Genomic DNA, 18,676 nt, shown 5'->3' on the forward strand with positions numbered 1-18,676 from the left:
CCCATGGTTTTCTTTCTGTTTGTGAGAAGTTTCTAGCTAAAAATACATTTCATTATGCAATTTTAATTATTTCTTAATAATCTCCCTTGCCAATCAGTGTCCAGAAAGAATTGTCAAGGGTTGAGGTACCAGTAAGATGAAGCTGTGTTATAGGCCTGCCTTTCTGCTCCTGTAGATTCCTCTATTTATCTCTAGCAATTTGCTTTCACTTACTTATAATGCAGGCTCTTTACAGACTTTCCCTTGGAGCTTTAGGCACACTGTGAGGCAACTGCTACAGCTTCTGAAAAAATAATTATTGTTATTTTATGAATAAAGAGAATTGTTTGAATCACAGCAATCGTATCTGTATATTCCAAAACAGAATCACTCTTTTAATAAAGACCTGTGTAGCCAAGCAGTATTTCACACACTCCTGTAATTCCATGCAAGCATGATGAAACATTTGTCCTTTGAGCATGGCACAAACTAACTTTTTGCTTATGAAAACCCACTCTTTTGGAATAAACATGTTTTGGACAGTCACAGATAATGCCATTCACTGTTAACTCACCAAGAAAGGAATGCATAGTATGTGTTGCAATGAAAACATGCACTTCAGTTACTCCCGGAGCCACAGCAAGAAAATTCTTCAAATAAAAATCACTTCAATATGCATGCCATAAATCTAAGAAAGACTTAACATCATGTCTGTGAAAAATACCTGCATTTTTTTGCTAAGAGAAAAAGAGCAATATGTTATTAAAAATACAAGAACTTTTGTTGTTGCTATGTCCATCTGAACTCTAGACTAGATAGATATAATTTCGTATGTTACAAACAGTTATACAGGCCTAAAGGAGAACATTGCACATGAATCACTTGTCAAAAATAAAAAGCTAAGGAACCTGCAGGAAACAAAAATACTTGGCATTTGGAATACTTCCTTAATGGTAACATTGTTTTCCTAAGACTTCCCTGTTTTATGTACACCTGTACATAAAACAGGGAAGTCTTAGGACTTTGGCTTTTTGTGTAAGGTTTATTCTTTTGCACAGACAGGGTGGCATCTCTGCAAGAGATCTCACTGTAACTTCTAGTTTAAATTTTCTCAACTGGTTGGAATAATGTATCCTTTATTGCATCATACCTAAAAATTGCCTATGTTCCCCATATCATTTTAAGGAATAACATGATTCTAGCAATCTGGAAATAGCTTTAAATATTTCTATTTGAATGTCTGCCAGCCAGGGCTAGTTTTCTTATAGCATAATCTAGAAAGATGCATTAGACTCTATTTTACCGGTCTCATAGGCAATTGTATAATTTAAAGATATGCTATAAGAAGCATTTCTGTACTTTTTCTATCTTTTTCTGTTGGAAAAAAAAAAGTAACCCTGCTTGTAAAACCGTCTATTAAAATTATTTTAATTAATTCATGTACCCAGCCAGAATAATGGCTTTACTGGCAAACTTCGACTTAAAAAAAAAAAAAAAAAAAAAAAAAAAAATGCATGATCTGCCATTCTATTAAAGGAAATGGGGTCCATTTTCACATTCTAGAACCAATGAGATTTTATCTCCAGCAGACCATTGCTGCAATTTACTGAAATATAAAAGGAGATAAGGTAAACCATTCATTTAGTAGCTGTAATGAATGCCACCCATGTCCTGGGATCTATCGGGCCTGGTTGAGGGTGGTGATTGTGCTTCTCTGCTCTGCACTGGTGCAGCCTCACCTGAAGTCCTGTGCATGGTTTTGGACACCACAGTATAGGAAAGACATTAAACTCTTAGAGAGTGTTCAAAGGAGGGCTAGAAAGGTGGTGAAGGGCTTTGATGGGAAGCCATTTCAGGAGTGTCTGAAGTCCCAGCATAGATGACTCAGACTACCTCTAAGTCAATTTTAAGACCTTGATATCAGCTTTAAAATTGTCTCTTTTTTGTGTCTAATAAAATAATTGGTCAGATAATTAAGAAAGCTAATTCCTAGTACAGAGCCTTAGAAAGGCTTACCTTTCTTCTATGACTTCAGGAAATAAACACATTCCTTAGAGGCTTCTAAACAAAAGGCCTAATTTTCAGGTGTTCTGAGCATAAGTGGCTTCTCTGATTAAGAGGGTCACTGAGCTGGGAAGGGAACTCTGGAGATCACCTACTGCATGAACCCTGCTCAGAGTAAGGTCAAAAAGAACAAGCTGCCCTGTTCCATGTCAAGCTGGATTTTGAATATCTCAAAGGATAGCTGCTCTTCCTGGGTTCCTTCCAGTGTTTGACAACCCCCACAGTAAAAATATTTTCTTATTTCTTGGAATTTCATGTATCTATGTTTATGCCAATTGACAACCCTGTCAATGGGCACTATTTGGACTTGGAACTGCTGAACACAAACCTTACCAGTAAAGACCTGCTGCTTTACTTGTGACAGCCCCTCTTGTGGCCCTTCACATTGCCTGCCAGGTTCAGCTTGAGATGGGCTTTGGTTTCCCTAAGCCCACCTCCAAGTGCTTGGACAGTGTCTCTATATTTCTCCTGGGTAACCTGCCCTGCTCCCACCTTGGATACCATTCCTTTCTAGGGCTGAGTTTGGTCAGAAGCAACTTGTTCCTTCTCTCATTTTCTTGCCACCTTTGTTCTCCGGCCCTGGGGTGGGCACAGCCCTGACAACCAGGGTCCTGTCCCAGCATCCCCGTCAGGAGGAGGATAGCTGGGGAACACCAGGGCATCCTCAGCCCCTTGCACCAGGCACTTCCCTAGGGAAAAGAATGGGATGAAGCTCAGATGGGACATGAACATTTGGGTGAGGGTCAGGATCATGTCCACTGCTGGAAATCAGGGTCAGACAGTACTTCAGAAGTAAAAATTCCTCATTTTAGTACTTTTTATTTTTTATAATTTTTTTTCAGACAAAGTAACTTTACAAATTTAGCAAAACACGTGAATGTTTGTCAACCATATCTGTATTATATGCCAAAAAAATCACTCATCTATACAAAGTAGATCGAGGAAGTATTTTTTATCTATTACAGGCTTGAAACTAACATGATGTATCTTATCCTTTTCAACCCTGATTCTGATATTGCCAAATAAATTTGCCTGTTCCAGAGTATAAATTTACCCTATTTTTAATTCTAAATTGTAATGTACTTTTTAAAAAAAAAATCCAAGGTATTAATAACAGTACTTTGATATGGATTTTTCAAAATATATGATCCTGGCAAAGCCCATGGAATCTCTTTTAAATAAGCTCAAATACTAATCAGTGTATACAGTCTGTAAATCTCATTAACTTCCACTTTAAATTGTTGTAAATCATTTTGTTTTCCAATGTACGTTCTACAAAAAGGCAATACATCAAGAACTAACTCTTTTTTTTTAAAAAAAAAAAGTTAAATACATACCTCAAACTGAGTCTAACCTGGATTCCTTCAATTCTATCAAAGCCATGGATTTCAGAGAGGCTTTGTCAGAAATAAAATGGGGATTGAGAATGTGGATAAAGCAGCTTTCAGATGAAGGGCCATATACTTAGCTTCATTTTTAGCTTTATATCTTTAACTTAGCTTTATATGTATCTCTGATCTTTCCCTGTGAAAAAAAAGTCCTGTGTGTATTTCATCATATAATCAGTAACAGAATTTTGACTTCTGTTAAAATATAGGTACAGCTGAATGGTAATTGCAATGCTTATGAGGATTTCCTATTCAAATTAATATAATGGAGCTAGCCTGAAAGTCCTGTGGAGAGGACCAGTTGCACATCCTGGATTACATGTGGAAGAATGTGACAAAACAGAAAGTACCCAAATTATCTCATCCTGACATCAAGTCTTTGTGTAGGTTATCTTTTTTACCTAGCCCTATTTTGCATGAGGTAGTCCAGAATACAGAGTGAAAAACTAAAAGCTCCTATAGATGAGTGGAAGACCTCAGCGAAAAGGATATTACTCATATTTGTGGGCTTATATTTCCAGACTAGAGGTGAAAATAGTGCATTTCCCATTTAGCACAATGGATTTGGTGATACAAACTTTGGGAAGTTGTATACAAAGTTGGGGCCTTCCCTCCATCTTTTTAGTTTCCATTTAGATTGCACCTGGCACATGACTTCTCCATATATTTAATAGATATTTAAAAGAAACAAGCCAGGTTTTCTTTCTGCAGTAACCCACAGAAAAGAATTAGATCCCTGGGGAGTAATCACCTGGTTTTCCAATTTATATTATCCTTTGGCCACTTCTTTGTGTAGTGCTATATATTTTCCTTGGTGCCAGTGAGAGAAGTGTCCCCTTTTCTCTTAATAGAACTTCAAAAAATAATGCAAATTAGGTCATGACCCTGAAGTCAAGAAATTTCTCTAGCTGGTGATTGAGCAGGCTGATTATTCAGTGTGGTTTCTTTAAAGCCTTTGCAATAGAATAAGATTTTGCTTAGACCACAATTCACAGCCATGGATATTTGTGTCAAGGCCTTCTGGAGGACATCTAAGATTCCCAGTTTTACATGCAGCACGGAGCAGAGCCATTTCAGTACGCAGCAGCTCATTGCAAATAGTTACTGGTGAACTCAGAGCTGTGCTCTTGCTCGTTTACATCAGTTACCAGTCGTAATTTAAGCAACCCAGCAGACTGTTCTTTACTTTTTTTCTCCCAACCATTCAAGCTTTAGAACTTCATTGCTCTAGAAGTGTCATGACATCACTGAAAGCAGAGATCTTCCAAAAGACTGTAAAGCCTACACTGGATAAGTAACTCAGCATGAATCCCAGAGCTCCTGCAAAGAATTCAGCTGTTGCATGTATAACCCAAAGACTAATGCAGAAAAGCAAAGCAGAGATAGGTAGCTAAGCTCAATATAGGATACCAATAGAAATAATACTTATTTTTAAATTCTGATGTCCACATTTTGCAGCATTGATGAACTGGCAAATATACAAGGAAGAGTCACAGAAACTGAGTACTGAGGGAAGTGTTTTACAGAGAGAGTTAAAGAGCTCATTCTATTTAGTTCATAGAAAAGTACACCAAGAGATTAATTAATTAATCATAGTGTATAAGTACTTTCATAAGAAGGACTCAGCAGTTACTGAAGGCCTTTCAATGTAGTAAAGAAAGAATAAAAACATCAGAAGGTAAAAACTGTTCTGAAGAAAAATCATGTGACAAATCAAGCACAGATATTTGCTGGTGGAGGTGATTAACCATATGAACCACCTGCAAAGGGAGGAAAAAGACTGAGTTTCCTGAGGTCTTTATAACATGGTACCTTCTGGAAAATGTAACTATCTCTATCAAAGATACAAATTAAAAAAAAAAAAAAGGTAAATTATTAGAACAAATTAGCTAACTCATTATTAGATAGTTTGGTGTAACTGTGGCTTATGACATCTGTGAATTAGTATGTGTCTGAAATGTTGGTAGGAAAAAAAAAACAGACTAAAAGAGCAGCAGACAAAGCCAGAACACAAACTGGGAACACAGCCCACTGCCAGGCCAGGAGAGAGCTGTATGGGATAAGTGCTGATTAGAAAAGAGCTCAGAGCTTCAAGGAAAGATAGCATCTCTCCACATTTGATATTTGTTGTACTGAAAAAAAGAAGCTTTTGTATTTATTTTTTTTAATAAATAGGATTTTAGCATCAACTTCTTTTTCCTTCTGACTTAAACTACTCAATGGAATCCGGATTTCTGGCTAACTGCTCAAGTCAGAGAAAGATAACATTGAGTTTTATAGGCTTGGTACAGGGAGTAAGAGGTGCAATTCAGAGGCCCAGAATCCGACTAGAAACTTTGATGATCTTAGTCTTTTAGTCCTTTAGTGAGTCTATGAGTTCTTTGAGTATTTGTTGATATGTCTTTTCTGTTTAATATATTTGAATTAGTGGCTACAACTTTTGCATTCCTAATGCTCTTTAGTGCAACTTAGCATTGAGGGCATATTAGAAGTAGTTGGAAGATGTTCATGCAGCCAAAGCTGACACAATGAAAGGTCTCCAAAGTTCATTTATTTTCCCTTCCTCTTTAATTGTGCATCGTCATTTCACAGCCTACTGAAGAATTTTTTTTCTTTTTACTATATGGATGACTTCAGAGAGTTTTGCATTACATTTTACTGGGATTGTATTGGTTATAGGATCCTTGCTCTTCTCTTAGAACTGTGCCTGGTTGAGATGTACTCTTAGATGGCAGATCACCATTCTGTGTTTCCACTGAACTCATCTTACTTCTGGTCTCTTTAAATAGTTCATGAAGCTTGGCTGTTTTGAAGCATAACAGATTGACACTAATTCATAAAGGCAGAGTTCATTGGATAATATTTCTGTGATTTATTTGATTATTTGTTTGGGTTTGTGCCTTAAAGTATTTGACAAATCATTCATGACAGGCTTTGACAAACTATAAAGCTCACCAAATTTTGGTGTTTGCTTTGCAAAACATTGTTTTAGATATCAATTTAATACCTGTACTAAATGCACAGCCAGGGATTTCCATGGATCAAGCGGTGCACATGAAAAGATTCCTGTTACTACTTCTCACCCACAATGCAGATACAGGAAATATTTGACTGAAGTACGAGTGCTAGTTTAGAAAACTTAGAAGAGGGTTTTTACTGCACTTAGCAGTACTTATGGTTACAGCTGCACAGGACAGAATCAGTCTTTTTCCTGTATTTCAGGTGATTCTAACTCAGTTTCCAAAAAGTAAGGTACATTTATAAATACTGCATGCTGCTCTAACCAGATGACAGTATGTATTCTGGTGCTGTGTCACCAAAACCTCTGAACTTCCAAGTCACATTTGTTCTCTCTTGTTCCAAAAAGACACATTTTTAAACAGGCTCTTCCAACTTAACCTTGGTTCTGACTGTCAGGTGTCTTTTGGGGACTCTTGACTCATAGTCCACTGTAGGAGTTTGCAGCCAAATGTTAGTGCCCTCCACCTGTGCAAGGCTATTCCCTCCTTGGCAGAGTCAAAAGCCAAAGCAAATCCATGTTAGCTATTCTGTTCATAGGCTTAACTGGAAAATTTTGTGTCTCTCAGTAACAGTTGTAGTGACTCTTCAAGGCTAGAGAGAGGAGATAGGGATACAGATTTATTTCTGTGTCAGTAATGTGAATAAATAGAATGGACTAAATTCAAGGCTCAAACGGGTTGAATAAGAAAATACCATTTAAATTGTAAAACAGCTCTTGAAATTATCCAGAATGGAATGTTCCCATGATTCTTAACCAAAAATACAGAAGTAATGAGGGTGATAATAATATGGTTTCCCACTTCTATCCTTCTGCAGTGATGACTTTCACATTACTGATAGCGACGCTAGTAAAGGAGTTGCATGACTGAAGCCTGCAATTACACCATTTAAGCAGTGTTAACTTTTATAATATTTCCCTCCCATAATATTTAATGGAATATAGATTATAGTTAACTCATGCAAATCTATGACTGTCAATAGGTAGAGTCTGGCACAGTAGATATCTATTTCGGTTATACTTTAGACTGCATTGCATAACGGTATCCACAGTCTTTTGTTACTTGTATCATCCTTGCTGTTATGACATCTTTTACACTATTCATATTCACATCTTGTACAATCTGAAATGCACCAGAGTCCTGTATATCTTCCACAGCCAACATGCAGCTTAGCATTATTAAACTGATTTGCTGGGGTGCTTGATTCATGCATATAGAAAGCATTCTGTGGGCTCTCTGAAGATGGGCATTTCCAGCCCTTAGAGAATTTTGAATTTGTTTTCAGTGAATTCAGATAATTCACAGGGATTATCTAAATATTCTGTACCTTTCAGACAAATCAGAACTTCAACTACTGAAAATAAAATAAACACTGATTTAATTAAATAATTTCAATTTTGTTTAATAATATATACAATGCACATGGTAAAGTATTTAAGAGTGAAGACATTGGACTATGTTTTGACACTACCAAAAACAAGACAATTTGAGTCCCTTGCTGAAACTTTGTTGTTTCTTTTTTTCCAAAATGGAATTTCAAAAATTTTCAAAAAAAGACTGAGTTGTGGTATGTGGTTGACATTTTCTGTTTATTCAACCAGAGCTCTTCCAGAGTTAATCATCAGAGCTATCCCTAGTTAATATCCTCACAAAGGAGCCAACAGAGCAGGAAGACGATTAGTGACTTATCATGAGGTATAACATACTAAATGGGTTTATCACAAGCAGAAACAAATATTCTTGAGTATCATATTGTATTGATTTAAAGACTGATTGAAGGGTGATGTATCAATATCTAAAGGTCTGCAAATGGAGGCAGATATCTCTTAATAGAATCATATTGGCCTAGTTTGCTTAAGAGCATTGCATAGTAGCTGCTGCAGTTCCAGTTTGTTTTATTTTTAATTTTATGCTAAGCATTTGAAGTCCTACTTTGAAAATTCAATAGGCAAGCAGGGACTCCTGAGGCTGTGCTCACCCAAACCCTCTTCTCAAGCAGGGTCACTTAGAGCAGGTTGCCTAGGATCATGCACAGTTGAATTTTGAGTATCTCCACAGATGGAGACTCCACAGCCTCTCTGGCCAACCTGCTCCTGTGTTTGATCACCTTCACAGTAAAAGCCTTGTGTTCAGTTGTGTTCAGATAGAATTGCATGTTTTAATTTGTGCACATTGCCTCTTGCCATGAGCATTGCTGAAAAGGGCCTAGATCCTTCACTTTCAGTCCTTCCCATGAGGTAACTGCACACTTTGGTAAGGCCCCTTGCAGCCTCCTCTTCTCCTGAGAGAAGGGGCTGAACATTCCCAGCTCTCTCAGGCACTCTTTATACAACCGATGCTCCAGGCCCATAGACATCTTTGTGGGTCTTCACTGTTTCTACAACTGGTAAAACTGCACTTTTTTTTGCACATTAGTGCTACAGCAATTGGTTAACTTCTGACCGTGTGAGTTACGTTCTAACTTGACTAACATGTTATAAGTAGTTTTTTTAATGACTTCTTGGAAGCAAATTACTTGTTAAAGCTAATCTGTGGGCAAAGCACTCTGCTGACTCACGTTACTTTAGTTTATTTAAGCGCCTAATAGGTCTGCAGTTGTGAACATGGTACATGTAGAACATTTCAAGAATTTTCACTGGGGTCTATTGAGTTCAAACTACAATTACTCATCAATCAAGTGAAAGGCTGTGTGAAGGCACATGTTATTTGAAGGTGAGAACAATCCACATTATTCCAGGGGGCTCTTCTTTCATGCTTTTTGTGTGTTTGTTTGTTTTCGTTATTATTAGGCAGTATTATCCAAAAATCAGTAGATCATTCCCTGAACCTGTTTTTTTTGGGGTTGTTTTGTTTGGTTGGTTTTTTTTTTTGTTTTTGTTTTGGTTTGGTGAGGGGTTTTTTTTTGTTTTGTTTTGTTTTGTTTGTTTGTTTGTTTGTTTGTTTTGGGGGTTTTTTATAGTGTATTACCATGTAACATTCTTAAAAATTAAGTAAACAGCAGACCAGGTCAATAACCACAGCATCTGAAGCTGCCACAAGTAACAGCATGTGTTATATCAGTTTTGTGAGTAATAGATACATTGGTTAAGCTCTACCTAATCTGACCAGAGAAATAGTGTTGGTGGCATCTTTCAAAAATAAATACATACAGAACAGTTTTCAGAGAGCAAAAAACAAAACACAAAAACCAACTCTCCCTGAAGATGAACAATCTTTGGTAAACAACCAGCCTGTATTTACATTATTCACCATTTTCACCCAAGCATTTTTTCATGTAAGATATACAAGATATGACATTGGATAAATAACTGTGGGGAACAGAAACCCCATTTACAGTGAGATTTGGAGCCATTTTATGATCTCAATAAAAGATAATTTTTGAACATGCCTTGCATAGGAAACTAGCACTACTGTTTCCATGGATTGATACATATTCTGCCTGCATTTCATTTTGGAAATAAACATGTGTTTCTTTGCCACCCAAACTTTAATACATTTCAGGGGAGAATGGCTCTTTTTTTAACTGTGACTCATTCTTTGCTAATTCAATCAAGATGGAGCTGACAAAATAATAAAGATTTTGGAGGTATTTTTACCATGTTTGTCACTCCACCAAATGACAGTGCAAAGTTCCCTTGTCTGAATTTTGATCAAATACTTACCAGGAATGCTAAGCCTTTCAGAATCCCATAGTACCTGTTTCATAGCATGTGAGTTATTTGCTTTCATCTCCCCTTTACTGTATAAAAGAGGATCTGAGGCTGTAAAAACTTCAATCCAGAGATTCATGCAGCTGTACATAACAGATCCTTCCTCTCTCGTCATTGCAGCACAACATCAAACCAAACAAAATGTCTCAGAAAGCTACAGTATTTGCAATGAGCTGTCACAGAACCCCTTTCCTGCTTTTGAAAGAAGTGGCTGAATGCCCAGCACCTGCCTCCATACTGACATTTTTCTGAAACACCAAGGTAAAAGAATCAACCTTTGTCAATATAATCCCAGTGATTTTTTAGAAACAATGAAATGAAAAGCCTCCGTCTCTATCCTTGGTTCTTGAATACAGGATTAAAATAAAGGACACATGATTTTATTGATTTAATGAGGGATGGAGGCTTCAGTGGAGCATTCCTTATGATTAGAGAACAAGCCATGTTTGCAGGTCTCACAACCAGTTCTTCCCCATTTGCTTGACTCTCCCCATTTCTTGAGAGCTTGTTTATGTCTTTGGCTGTTAAAATGACCCACGGAGTTCACTCCTGTGCTGCATGAAGCTTCACTTCAAATGCCTGCAGTGATTTCAGTCTGTCTCTCTCAACAGGGAAAGGAAGAAAGACTGAAGGGACTGCAGCACAGTTTTGTAAACTAAAGAGATGAAGAGCAGATAGGGAGAGAGAGAAGAAAAAAACTTTTAAAATGTTAGCTAAAACACAGCAACAGCAACAGGAATAACACCTCCTACCTATGAAGTAGGCTGTGTGCAGAATGCATTAATCTTTGAGTATATTTTATCAGATAGGAATCCCTCCCCCCAGCTATGAACTGAGATGTAAGCTAAAGGAGTGCTCTCATAGCATTTTGTGATAGATTGATTCATGAACAGTGAATTAATCTCCTCCCTTAGACCTTTTACCTTTGAGTTGTGTTTGTTTTTTTTTTTTTCTTTCAGTATTCATGTGATACAAAATGACATTTTCTTATGGTAATCTCTCCTCCTTGTAGCATTGCTCTTCAAGATTAGCCAGAGGGATGAAACACAAAGAACAGTGACTTCCCAGGAAAACAAAAACAAAAAAAGCCAATAAAAGGCAAAACCAAACTAAAACTAAGATTCATATCTTATTGTTGATTTGGCTGTGTGATAGCAATAACAGAGTTACTGAGGCTTGGCATATGTAAATTTAGCACAATGGAGGTAGGTTTATGTCATAAACACCTACAGTAATAGTTCTATGTACATAAATACATATAAATAAACCAGATATATAGCATTTACTTTGCCTACAAGTTAAGCTTTCTCCATTCCCTTCAGTGTTACTGACTCTAGACTGGAAAAGTTGGAAAAAGTCAGTGCTTGGGCATTCAGTTTCCAAACCCAGCCCTTCCCCTCTCCCAATTCTGGATTCCCCACACTGACCTACTGTTCCTCTGCCCATCTCTATTACTCTCAGTAGGCAAGTGAGTCTGAAACCAGGGGGCAAAATAATTTCTTCCCAATTATCTTAAGCCATGCAAGATAACCTCTCTCTCAAGGGCAGATGCTAAAATATGCACAGAGTTCTGATGTCTAGACAGTTATGAAATATAGGTGTAGGGCTCTGCACATGCAGAAGAGAAATGCATCCTAAATTAAGTGCTTTTATTAAAGAAGTATAATCATTGGGATAACTAATTACGTCAATACCACATAGTTAATTAAACCCATTATAGTTACTATTCCCATGGAGAAGAGGTCAGACAAAGCAGCCATCCCCCTGACTCTCCTGTGCTAACAAAAGAGAGAGAAATTAAATATATTAAACAATGCTTCTCATTCAGGAGTTAGCAAGACTCATTGGAAGGGCTTGAAACTAGATTTGAAGGGGGAAAAGGATAAAACCAGGCTCACTAGAGATAAGCCAGGGGTCAGCACATCAATGTTTGAGGGACAGTGTGCTACCAAGGTCCTCTAAAAGGTACTGGAAGGAATAGTCCAACTGCAAGGCATCTACAACAGTGCACATAGCATGGGCAGCAAACAGGAGCTGGAAGTCATTGCACACCTATCGGGACAAGTGTGACACAGCTGCCATTGTGGAGACATGGTGGGTTCACTTGCACGTCTGGAGTGCTGCAGTGAATGAATAAACTCTTCAGAAGTGTAGGCAAGGAAGGGGAGGTGACGGAGCAGCCCTGTATGTTAAGGACAGTTTTGATTGTCTAGAGCTTAGTGACGGTGACAACAGGGAATGTGCCTGTGGGTGAAGAATCAGGAGGAAGCCCAAAAAGGCAGACATCCTGGTGGGAGTCTGTAACAGACCACCCAGCCCAGATGAAGAGGTAGTGAAGTATTCCGTGAGTAGCAGGGAGAAGTCTCACAATTGCTAGCTCTTGATCCTGTGGAGGACATCAATTACTGCGTGTCCACTGCAAACACAGTACAGTGGAGAGGATACAGTCTAGGAGGTTCCTGGAGTGTGGAAGAAAACTTCCTGACACAGCTGGTGTGGGAGCCAACTAGGCATGGCTTCCCACTGACGGGCTGTTTTTGCATAGAGAAGTTGGTGGCCATCTTGGACAAAATTATCAAAGTTTTTGTTTCTTTCACAAATAAGGAGGGCATTAGCAGAACTGCTCCCTCGGATTTCTGGAAGGCAGACTTTGGCCTGTCTAGGAGGCTGGATGAGAGAGCCCCTTGGGTGATAGTCCTGAGGCAAAGTAGTCTAGGAATGGTGGATATTTTTCAAGAAAGGAAATCAAAAGAAATGTCCTCAAGGTACTGTAGACAACTTGAGGGAAAAGAATGACCTGCCTGTAAAGAGAGCTTTAGCTGGAACTCAGGGGGAAAAGAAAGAGTTTATGACCTTTGGAAGAAGGGGCGGGCAACTCAGGAGGACTGAAAGGATGTTATGAAGTTATTCAGGGAGAAAATTAAAAAGGCCAAAGTTCAAACTGGAACTTAATCATGCTACTGTAATAAAAAAAAACAAACTATTAAATCTTCAGTAAGTTTGCAGATGACATAAATTGAGCAGGAGTGTTAATCCTCTGGAGGATGGGAAGGCTCTACAGAAGGATCGGGACAGGCTGGATTGATGAGCTGAGCCCAGCTATATGAGGTTCAACAACATGAAATGCTGAGTTCTTGGGTCACAACCCCATGCAACACCACAAGTTTGGAGTGGCTGGAAAGCTGCCCGGTGGGTGAGGCCACACCTTCAATCCTGCGTTTAGTTTTGGGACCCTCACTAAAAAAAAAGACATTGTGAGTGTCAAGTGAGGGCAACAAAGCAGGTGGAAGGACTGTAGCACAAGTCTTTTGAAGAGCTGGGGTTGTTTAGCCTGGTAAAAAAGAACACTCAGTGGAGACCCTATCACTCTCTACAGCTACCTGAAAGGAGGTTGTAGCCAGGTGGGGTCAGTCTCTTCTCCCAAATAACAAGATAAAGGACAAGAGGAAATGACTTTCAAGTTTTGCCAGGTAAGGTTCAGGTTGGATATTAGGTAAAATTTCTTCACAGAAAGGGATAAGCATTGGAACAGGATCCCAGGGGAAGCAGTTGAGAGTCCTCGTCCCTGGAGTTATTTAAAAGACACGTAGACATGGTCCTTACAGATCCAGTTTAGTAGGGGACTTGGAGTGCTGGGTTAACAGTTGGATTCAATGATCTCAGAGGTCTTTTCCAACCTAGATAATTCTATGATTCTATGAAGAAAAGAAAGGTTAACAGCTACAGAGTCACTCAACAAAGAAACTCCACAGAGGTAATTTATGTCACACATATGTGACTTCTTCAGATGGAAAGTGCTGTAGTTCCATTAGATTGTGCTAACAAAACAGAAGAGGGGAAAACATGAGTCTGGCAGAGTTGTTCCAGACTTTTTTCCAATGACATTTGAATACATTTCTTCAACACTTGATATATTTCATAAGTGATCAGAAAAACATGGCATAATATTCGAAGATAATGAAGTTAGCACTGCCACTCAGTCAAATCTCATCCCATCCCTCCCACCTAAAGGCTGAATAGATAAAGATTACATCGCTAGATATCCAGAACTGCTAGTAAAGAAAGAGTTTTTATTTCTGTTACCACTCATCCCTCAGAAAAATTTTCATAGGTTGCTATCACCTGTCTTATAATGACAGTAATCATGCTCTGAATCCAGAGATTCAGGGTTAAAAGTCTGAGCCATAAGGAGGTCTTGAATAAGAACTTTCAATTTCTTCTTTATTATCCAGTGAACACCTAAAGCAATAATACCAAGAGGTATAATATACTCTAACAATAAAATAAAGATCCTGCAATTTCTGTGAAGGAAAAATATGAGTTCACAAGTCCCAGAAATACACTTACCCATACATGCACACAGATGAACCTCCACAAAGTTTGAGAGGTTCTTTCACCAAAAAATAGACATTCCAATCATCAGTGTTTGTGATAATTGTCTAAGTGAAGGCTTTTCAACTTTTGATCTATGGACTCCTAGGGATCAACATCATACTCCAAAGGGGCCCATGAGTGGTGCCCAAGAAGTATATTTTCACATATATACGAGAAGTTTCCTCTGTAGTCCTCATCTCCCTGGAGACTTTGGAAATCCACAAGTCAAAAAAAGCTAGTCTGATCCCACCCTGGAGGGAAAGAGGGAAGGATGAGAAAGAGAGTCAAGAGGGGAGGGAGAAAGGAAAGGATTAGGGAGGGAAAGCTGAGGGACAGTAAGCACTTAAAACTTTAAATTTTGCCTGAAAGAAAATAGAATAACCTAATATTTGCAGGAAATGAAATTTTGCTGCAAAATCATTTACCTATCTGAGGAAATTCACAGCTTCCTAATAATGACCCACCATCCCTTAAAGCCAGTCAGTCATCATAATGGTATTAATAATCATTTTATATTATTGGCTTATATCATGCTAGAAACTATATTTCTATACAAATACAAAAAATAAGGCCATGTTCTCCTGAAAAGCTTAAAATCCAAATAGACAATACAATCAATGAATAAAAGACATTAAGTATTATTAGTCATACTTTAAAACAGATAAATGAGACACAGCAATCAAGGATATGCTAATACTGTACATTACAATGTACAATAAAAATTCCAGACTAGTTCCAGATGATCTGGTTTGCCCAGAAAGCCCACAAAGCACAGCTCCCTGAAGAGATAGCAACTCACCTCAGAAATGATACTACTTCATCATCATGACACAGCACCCAGGTCAGGATGAGTGTAGATGTGCCACATGTGATAAACTCAGTGTCACACAGAAAACTTGTGGCAGACCCATGATGCATGAGCTGGGAACATGCTGGAAGGAAACTAACTTGTCTCATGAGGTTTCCCCAGGAAAACAGAGAGGGAGTGCATTGTGTTAGTGGGGTACAGGACACCATGGGTACCTGGTCATTCTCCAGTATTTAGGCTTTTATTGGGGTCCTTAGTTTGTTGTGTTTGCTGAGTCAACCTCAGTCATTGAGGTCATCCTGAGACCAACTCATGTCATGATTCATTAGGGACTGGCCACACTTTCAAAATTAAGAAGATCCCCAAAAGAAAAATATTGTGGGTACCACTTTATATGCCCAAAGATAGTGTGACTTTTGTGACTTCAAACAAGATGAGATGAGAGAGGGCATTGCTTCTCATTGTCTATGCAACCAAGTTTCAGTGAGAGCTCTTCACAGCACTACTGTGCTGTAATAGGGCAGACACTGAGAAAGCATAAGTCCAAAAACTATTTTGACACCTCTGAAACATTCTGACAATATCTTACCTTTGACAAAATCTTGATATTACCTCTCCTCTACCTTAGCACACCCACTGCACTCTACCATGCTGCTCCAGCAAATAACTACACCAAACACTGAGTCTGCTAGGAAAGGTGAAGCCCAGAAGGACCCACAGTCAAGTAGCTGCTGCAGTGAGAATAACCAGAACATGAAGAGCCTTGAAGTAGACTGGGGTGAAGAACTACCTGTTCATTCAGGTGTCTGGAACCTCTTTTCCCTACCATTTCCCCACTGAACTTAGCTTAGACCAGTCCAAGTCTCAAGCTGTCTCTATAGCAGGAAATACTTTTCAGAGCTCAGATTCCCTGAGCTCATTCCCTATTCCAAGTGAAAACAGTTCCTGGCATGCTTTTTGCTCAGATAACCCAAAACTCTCCCAATCAATTCCCAGATGTGAATCAGAATTTAACTCAGAAGCTTTTCCAGCTACACAGTTAGATGTACCCAAATTATTTCCTTCTTTGTAAATCAGCAAAATTAAACATAGGGGGACAGCCAGACCATGGCAATAGGACACAAGTCAAAGAAATGGTAATGATACCTTTTATTTTACTGTATAGAAGTAATTTGGTTTCAATTTGACCATTGATCCCTAGACAGTCAGACATCTTATCTTGCTGCTTTACTAATTCAGCACTTAAATTCCCAAATTTCAGCTATTAATACTTGAAAAAAACCCATTTCTAAACTGTCAAAATGTTTCACAGATATCAGAACAGTTTTTGAACTCACATTTCCTCCAGTTCCTTCATGTTTTTGCTTAAGGTTTGCTGCCATAAATTCATACCTGTCAGCAAGAAAACTGTGTGATCAAGAAAATAATACACAAGTCCTGTATGGTTTGCTTGAGTTTTTAATTGGCACACAGTCAGAAGAGGCATGTAAAAATTAAGCTCTTCACTGAAGTGAATAGGGTAACTTTAAGGTTCAAGATGTTGTTTCTATTTTCTATGAAGTCTAATCATACACTGTCAGAAAATAAACTCTTCTCTGAATGATATTTTCATTGTTGTCACATAACAGTTTTCTAATCCTGAATAGGACAGCTGTACTTGTCAAATGTTTTCACTGATACAAGTGTTCAGTTCCAATTCAAATCAAAGGCAGACCTGTGTGCTCCCCTTGTCAGAGTGCTAAGACCAATTAGAGAAAGCTCCAGACACCTACCAGAATAAGAACTCATTCTGCAATTAGTGGCAGTTACTTGTGTTTTTAAAATGCTCTTTTGACAACCCAAGCACACCAAAATTAAGAAATCTGAACTAAAGACCCTTATTGTAACATTGTGAGACATCAGAGAGTAGCTTTTGTTAAAATAAAAAAAAAAACTGATCCCACTGTGTACACTCACAAAGCTGAATATCTTCTTCCAGCTTCCTGCCTTGAGGCACCAAGTAAAAACCTGCCAAGTCTGTCTCTTTGGAAAAAACTGACCATCTGACTCATTTACCCCAGAAGGACTTTACTTGTCACCTAAAAGACCTGCAGCATACGAAGCAGGAAGGCACTAGCATTGAATCCTGTCTGCCTGTTGCAGAAGCTAGTAGAGTGAAATGATATATATGCAAAGGCTATGTTAATTATCATAGGTCCTGGGCTTTTTGCTGTTTAGGAATGATCACTCACCCCTCCACTTGATGATCCTTCAACAGTAAGAGAAAATTTTGTGATGTTACTCTCTCTGGAATGTTCACTTATACATGTTTAAGGAAAGGTGTGTATCAGTGCTCTTCATTCGCTGGGAATTATTTATGTGAAGAAAACACTACGAACTTTCTAAGCAGTTGATTGAAACCATTGTCATCACCAGTGAGCACAAAAAATAGCCCAAAAGTCCAGTTATTCTCATAGCTCCTTCCAGTTAACAAGACAAAAGAATGCATGCAGAGTAGAAGGCATCTTCACACCTTGCTATAAAGAAACACTAAAGGGGGTCTGTCTGTAGTAGTAGCACAAAGAGCCAAGCCTTCTTCCTTCAGCTGTGTGGGTTTTATTCAGACTGCATTTTCTCACTGCTGGAAACACTACTGAGGAAGCCCAAATGCTGTAAGTATAAAACAAACTGACATTCCTAAAGGTGGACTTGGAGACAACCTGTCCAGAATCTTCCATGTGCACCATCCTTCCTCCTTCAGATATAGGCGATAGCTCTGACAGCTTAAGTGGGGAATGGGCTGGATCTTGACAGCTGAAGATGAGGAGCTCAGACAGAAGGAGAAATCATTGAGACTGATCAAGTCCTGTGATGCTGGCTTTACACTGGGAATAGGCAAACGAATAAAATGCAGCTAAACACACCATCTGTGGCTTTAAAATTAATTTGAAGTAGTCATTCAATTTTCCAAGATGTTGATGGTCAATCAGACTTGCTCATAGGCAGGAGCATAACCATGCTGTTGCAATGCTATCATTAAAGGTTAAAATGCAAACAAGATGTTTCCAGTTGTAATCAGCCAATAAATTCATCAGCATTATAGAAAAAAAATTAGAAAAATAAACAAACAAACAAACAAATCAGCTTTCTTATTGCCATCTTTGTCACATTTATCAAGGCAGTTGAGATGCATTTTCATATGGTAAAACTACCAAACATATCTAATTAACATTCTTACTGAAAGTAGGATTCAATCCATCCTGAAAACAACATTGTCTTAAGTTGATACAACAATAAATACCAACCGACTGGGAAATCAAAAAATTAGAGGAGTGGAAATGAGCATTGAAGCTG

The 18,676-nt window shown here is 38.4% G+C and overlaps 1 long non-coding RNA gene across 1 annotated transcript in view; it reads left to right on the top strand.

Annotated features, from left to right (window-relative positions):
- LOC135296762 (uncharacterized) overlaps window positions 1-11,414 on the top strand; it is a 30,133-nt gene extending 18,719 nt beyond the window's left edge. The window contains exons 2-4 of the long non-coding RNA XR_010358768.1: window positions 10,282-10,422; window positions 10,773-10,920; window positions 11,174-11,414. This is a non-coding gene — a long non-coding RNA (uncharacterized LOC135296762). The remainder of the gene's footprint in view (window positions 1-10,281; window positions 10,423-10,772; window positions 10,921-11,173) is intronic.
- The last annotated feature ends 7,262 nt before the right edge of the window (window positions 11,415-18,676 follow it).

The sequence above is a fragment of the Passer domesticus genome, chromosome 3 (genome assembly GCF_036417665.1).
Source record: "Passer domesticus isolate bPasDom1 chromosome 3, bPasDom1.hap1, whole genome shotgun sequence".
NCBI lineage: Eukaryota > Metazoa > Chordata > Aves > Passeriformes > Passeridae > Passer > Passer domesticus.